General features: G+C 27.9%; 1 pseudogene; it reads left to right on the top strand.

Moving 5' to 3' along the window:
- The first annotated feature begins 4,843 nt into the window (after nucleotides 1–4,843).
- LOC109338783 lies at nucleotides 4,844–6,214 on the top strand (annotated as a pseudogene).
- The last annotated feature ends 463 nt before the right edge of the window (nucleotides 6,215–6,677 follow it).

Genomic DNA, 6,677 nt, shown 5'->3' with positions numbered 1-6,677 from the left:
AATAATTTCCCAATCCCCAAAATACATCAAATTAAATACTAAAATACTTGAATGAAAAATAAACATAAATCCTAAGACTACATGATAATTAAATTCCCATTTATTAATAACAATGCAAATAAAATAAACCAAACTATGCTATGAATTCTTCGCAAGAATATGGCCTCCAAAAATCATAGGTCGCCCCCATTGGTTTACATCGTAACTTTCCTTGAAACTTAAGACGAATTTCAATAAAATATATTAAAAATATATCGTATACTCTTTTTTCAAAGGTAAATATATTCTACACTTAGTGACCAGTCATTCTGTTATTTGGAAGTAAATATTTTCAATCTACACAAGGTGGTGTTAAAATATATGTATTTTTTGTTTTGTATAAATCGATTAACAATATCGTTAACCGGTTATCTAGGTAGTTGCTTTAGTTAGCTAGTTAAGTTGAGTTTTTTTGTGATTTCTTCTCTTTTAGTATACAAGGTGATTCTTACACCTTTATAATCACGATGACAAAAATGAGAAAGATTATATTTCAATAGAGTTTTGATTTTCTATTCTTTTCTCCTTTTTTCTTTAAGTTTTCTTACTCATTTCTTTCTTTCTCATTCATGTATAGCTCTACCATTTTCACATGGTATCAGACCAAAGATAGAAACAGCTAATCAATTAACTGTATAGTTAATTGATTAACTGGTTAGAAAATCAAGTGAAGCATTGGCTGAACAATTCTTGTAATTGACACATTTTAAACATTTAACTCATGTTGAAATTGTTTTCCAATATGTGTTTACTAGTTTGTTAGGAGAATTAGTTAGAATTGGTTTTCCATTTAGGTACTTTTCTATTTTTACAAGGCAATATGCTTCAATATATACAGAACTTATAGCCTTCTTTGTAAATCAATCAACATTGATAAATAGATGAGAATGAGTTGTATTTTCATTTCGTAATATGGTATCAGAGCCTTCATCTTGGAGACTTTGGTCACCGCTGCACATTCTCTACTAATTATTATCTTCCTCTTTCAAGATTTAACAATGAATCACCGTCAACAATTCAATGGAAAAAGATCAAGAATTGGTGAAAAAATATGTGCAAATTTTGCAGCAACCAAGAGGCAGTAGCATTATGCAATGATATCAAAGATACTGAAAAACGAGATTGATTGATTATGGGTAGAAACTTTAGAAGAATGTGTAGGGCATTGAATTTCGCAGCACAAGAAGGAGAAAGACATGAAAATTGACTGAGGCAAAAGGGTTATTGTAGAAGGTGGCAGTATATTCCAAATCTATAGTATTAGTGCCATGCAAGAATATGATCATGCTTTGAAGATTGTTATAACCCATCTTGAAGACCCTATTTGTAAAGGGATGATTAAAAATGTTGTCAAGAAAATGTATGATCATGCCAAGAAAGTGAATAGTATGATCAGGAGCAACTAGGAAGCTTCAACGATGTAAAATCGTGGAAAAACCATGAGAATATGATCATGATTTATGACCAGGAAAATAATCAAGTGGTTGAGAAACTCCAATCACATCAGAATCGAGATTCTGATCTATCACATTGTTATGATCTCAAATCAAATTATTAAGCTATATTGATTATCATTTACCCTCGAGCTTGAGGGGAACTATTGAAATACAAAACTACCAAACAAACACAAAACAACAATAATAACAGTTAATCGATTAACTATATAGTTAATTGATGACTAGTTAGAAAATCAAATGAAGCATTGGCTGAACAATTCTTATAATTGATATATCTTACACATTTAAGTCATGTTGAAATTGTTTTACAACATATATTTATTAGTTTGTTAGGAGAACTAGTTAGAGTTAGTTTTCCATTTAGTTACTTTTATATTTTTACAAGGCAATGTATTTCAATATATATAACATTTATAGTCTTTGTGAATCAATCAACATTGTTAAATTAATGAGAATGAATTGTATTTTTTATTTGGTAATAGGTCACATGTTTTCATTCACACTGAACAATTTATATAGTATAATTTTTTTATAAGTTCAATTCACCGTCCATAGTTCATAGATATTATTTTTATTTATAGATAGTAATTAATATCCTCATACATTTTTGTTACTTGATTGTATTATAATTTTTTCATGGAGTAGTGATAACATTATTACCATTATCATTTCAAAAGATATAATATATATATATATATATGAGGAGGGATATGTTGACACTCAAGTAAAGTTTCACTAATTACACTCAATTTCAACCATTCATTTTCTTAAATCTAATAGACCAAATGGGTGAAACTTAAAATATATTTAAGATTTCTCTTTTTCTATCTCATTATTTATTTCCTTTACTCATTTGGTCCGTCTGATTTACGAAAATGTATGAGGATGAATCTGTTTGCACACAAGTTAAATTTCACTAATTACACTCAATCTCAACCATTCATTTTGTTAAATCTAGTGGACCATGGGTGAAGCTTAAAAGATATTTCAGATTTATTTGAGAGTGTGGATCCACTTACTCCAAGAGTAGATCTAAATCATTAGATATCATAGAATTAGTGAGTGTAGACCACTCACTAATTGAAATCATTTGATTTTCCTATTTTCCTAGAATTGATGACTAGAATGAGGAATAAGTGGATCCCCTTTCTTTGTTTGATGCAAGTTGTCAACGAACATAATAGGAAATATATATACACTGTAATGCCAAAAAAGTTATATACCAAATAAAAATTAACAAGCAAAACTTCTTACTTACTATAGATATAACTACTCATCGACTCTTCTATTTTTTAATGTAATAGTTAATAACATTATTAATAACTACGCATGACTCTTCTATTTTTTAATGTAGTAATGAATAACATTATTAACCAATATAATTTTAAAATACATGTATTACCAAAAAAAACATTGTAGTTTAGGATTTATTTTAATGCTAGTTGTCAACAAACCTCTATAGACATCGATCATGGATAAATTTTATACACTATATTGCATTATCCACTATTAATATTTAACAATTATTAACTCTTCAAAAAATTAATCAATATGAATGGTGGATTTTTATGTAGTGCATATGTATGTAAGATTTACATTAAAAATGTATAAATATCACATTCATATATATATATATATATATAGTTAAGCCACAACAAATAATTATACATATAATTAACAAACAACAGTACTTACTATTAATAATACATACATTTATTTTTCTCTGTAAGTGCATTGACTCTTTTAATTTCTAATTTTTTAATGTAGTAGTGAGTAACATTATTTACCAATTTCATGTTTTAAAATATATATATATATTAACAAAAAAAGATTACAGTTTAGGATTTATTTTAATGCATGTAGTGAACAAATATAATAGGAAATATCTATATATACAGTTATGCCAAACAAAAATTATATACTATATAAAATTAACAAGCAAAACTACTTACAATTAATAATATATAGATATAACTACCTATAGACTTTTTTCTATTTTTTAAGAGTGTAATATCTATGTACTTATAATACAAAGATTAATACAGAGCTAGTGCATCAGTCAACTTTTATTTGGATTATTATTTTTTTGAAAAAATAATGATTATTAAAAATGAATGGTGAAAAATACAGTGATAATGTAAAAAACTCTTATGTTATATACATCTTTTTCTCATTTTATAATGTAGTAGTGAATAACATTATTAACACACCTTTCTAATTTTTTTATGTAGTAGTGAGTAACATTATTAACCAATATCATTTTAAAAGATATATATATTATCAAAAAAATATTATTATTTAGTATTTATATTAATGCAAGTAGTCAACAAATACAGCAGGAAAAGTCTATATATACAGTTATGCCGAAAAATGTTATATGCTATATAAAATTAACAAACAAAACTACTTACCACTAATAATATATAGATATAACTACGCTAGATACTTAAAAGGAATTATATTAAAATATATTTAAAATTATATATTTACTGTCTTTTAATATATCCTAAACTTAATAGAAAAATATATATGTACAAATATGGTAAGAACTTTAAACACGATTAATTCATCATTCATTATTCATTCTTAACCATCGTTTTGACTGTTCAAAAAAAATACTGCAAAAAAATAATAAATAATATATCAACGATGTATAAATCTTAATATTAATAGTATATATATATCACACTTAACTTAATATCCTTTCTTTTTAATGATTTCGAATTAAATGTATTGAATCTGATGGTCAGTCTTCCACCTTCACATGTGAGAATTGGTGTAACCAAAAAAGACATTGTATAAAAAAAATGAATCCACACATTGGAAGATTTTGATTTCATTTTCCTATTGAGAATTTAAACTTAAGGAAAGTCCCAAAAATGTATCAACACTTGTGATTATCATTATGTGCATCAGTGCTTATGATTGATTGGAAAAAATATAGTTTAATAGATAAATATTTTTTTGACCAATCAAAAGTAGTGACATATGAAGTGGCACATTTTTTGGAACATAAAATGCACTCCCAACCAACAAACTTTCCCACTTCCACCTTTGTGTGGCAAACAATTTCATTAAGGATTTAATAAGTATACTTTAATAGTGTAATTGTGTTTTACACTATCAGTAAATCATCAACAATTCACATCTTAGTCATTATTGACTCTGAAACAAAGTAATACAAATAAATAGTGAATAATATGCAAACAGTATAAAAAACTTTACACTGACAATGCATAAATTTTTAACTCTTTCACTAATACTCTGTATTTCCTATAAAATGCCATCAAGTAATGAACTTGAATAATATATTGTAACAAGTTATACTATCAATTAGTCATGGGAAAATGTATTCATCTCTCAAAATATATTCATCTCTCGTTTTTCTTTTGATTTGCATTAGTAATATTTCTCTTATTGAGGGTTTCGGATTTAGTGTTGAACTAACCCATCGCGATTCTCCAAAATCACCATTCTACATTTCTAACGAAACTCATTATGAGCGGATTGCTAAAGCTATTCAACGTTCCATTAACCATGCTAATAATTTCAACAAACCTTATTTTTCCACAAAAAATATTGAGTCTAACGTGGTTTATAGTAATCATGGTGAATACCTCATGAGTTACTCGGATCGATAGGAACCCTATCAGTAAATATCCTAGGTATTGTTGGCACTGGTAGTGACCTTGTTTGGCTACAATGTCAACCTTGTCACCCTTGTTACAAACAAACCACTCCAATATTCGACCCTTCAAAATCCGCATCATACAAAACTCTTCCTTGCACTTCTAATACATGTGAAACTGTGAAAGACACTTCTTGCTCTTCTGATGGTGATAAACAAAGTTGTCAATATAATATTAGATATGGGGATGGTTCAAATTCAAAAGGGGATCTTAGCTTGGATACTCTTATTTTATGTTCCACTAATGGCTCTACTGTCTCATTTTTCTAAAACTATTATTGGTCTTGAAAATGGACCTGTGTCACTCATAACTCAACTTGGTTCTTCAATACAAGGCAAATTCTCCTATTGTTTGGGGGCCCATTTTTCAGGTACTAACCTGTCAAGCAAACTCAACTTTGGAGATGAGGCTGTGGTTTCTGGTGATGGCACTGTCTCAACTCCAATGTTCCTGAATAATATATTTTACTACCTAACTTTAGAAGCGTTTAGTGTTGGAAATGAAAGAGTAGAATTTCGAAGCTCTTTCCCTGGTGTTAGTGGATATGGTAATATCATAATTGACTCTGGTACAATATTAACTCTTTTGCCTAAAGATGTTTATTCCACATCGGAATCAGTCGTTGCAGATGCTGTTTAATTAGAACGTGTTGATGATCATTTAAAATATTTGAGTCTTTGCTACAAATATCCATTAGGTGAAAAATTGGAGGTTCCAACGATCATAGCACATTTCACTAATGCAGATGTGCAGTTGAACGCTCTTAACACCTTTGTTAAAGTTAGTGATGATGTTATATGTTTTGCTTTCTGCCCAACTAGTCTTTATTATTTCACTAATGCAGATGTGCAATTGAACGCTCTTAACATCTTTGTTAAAGTTAGTGATGATGTTATATGTTTTGCTTTCCGCCCAACTAGTCTTTATTTTTCCATTTTTGGAAATTTGGCACAACAAAATTTGTTAGTTGGATATGACCTTCAAAAAAAAACTCTCTCCTTCAAGCCCACTGATTGTACAAAGCAGTGATTAGTATTCACTAAATGTTCCTAGTTGTTATTGACTAGTATTGCACCCAGTTTCTATTTAGTGTATTATGATTAAAACAAAATATTTTATAGTTCTATTTTTTAATTTTAAAGAAATATTAGAAATAATCCTAAGTGGCTGATCTACTTTCAAGCCAGCATGTGAATGGAAAGCTATATTTGATTAATAATAAGTATTTGTTCCGATTTTGTTTACATTGGTAACAGAGTAAAGTATGAATAAAGCATTTGTATTTTAGTAGGCAATGTACACTCTTTTTTTTCAATTTCTTTAATAATTAATAATCATGGTTTAAGAAAAATAAGATAGCAATTCCCGATGTACATGATTTTACTATTTTTGTTTTCAACTTTAATATTCAAAAAATATTCTAAAACAATTTGAATCTCACATAAATTGAAAATTAATATAACTAAGGAAAAGTTTAGGATTTGTCTCAGGC

This window comes from Lupinus angustifolius, unplaced genomic scaffold (genome assembly GCF_001865875.1).
Source record: "Lupinus angustifolius cultivar Tanjil unplaced genomic scaffold, LupAngTanjil_v1.0 Scaffold_41_247, whole genome shotgun sequence".
Taxonomy (NCBI): domain Eukaryota; kingdom Viridiplantae; phylum Streptophyta; class Magnoliopsida; order Fabales; family Fabaceae; genus Lupinus; species Lupinus angustifolius.
This window is presented reverse-complemented; position numbering and strand designations above follow the sequence as displayed.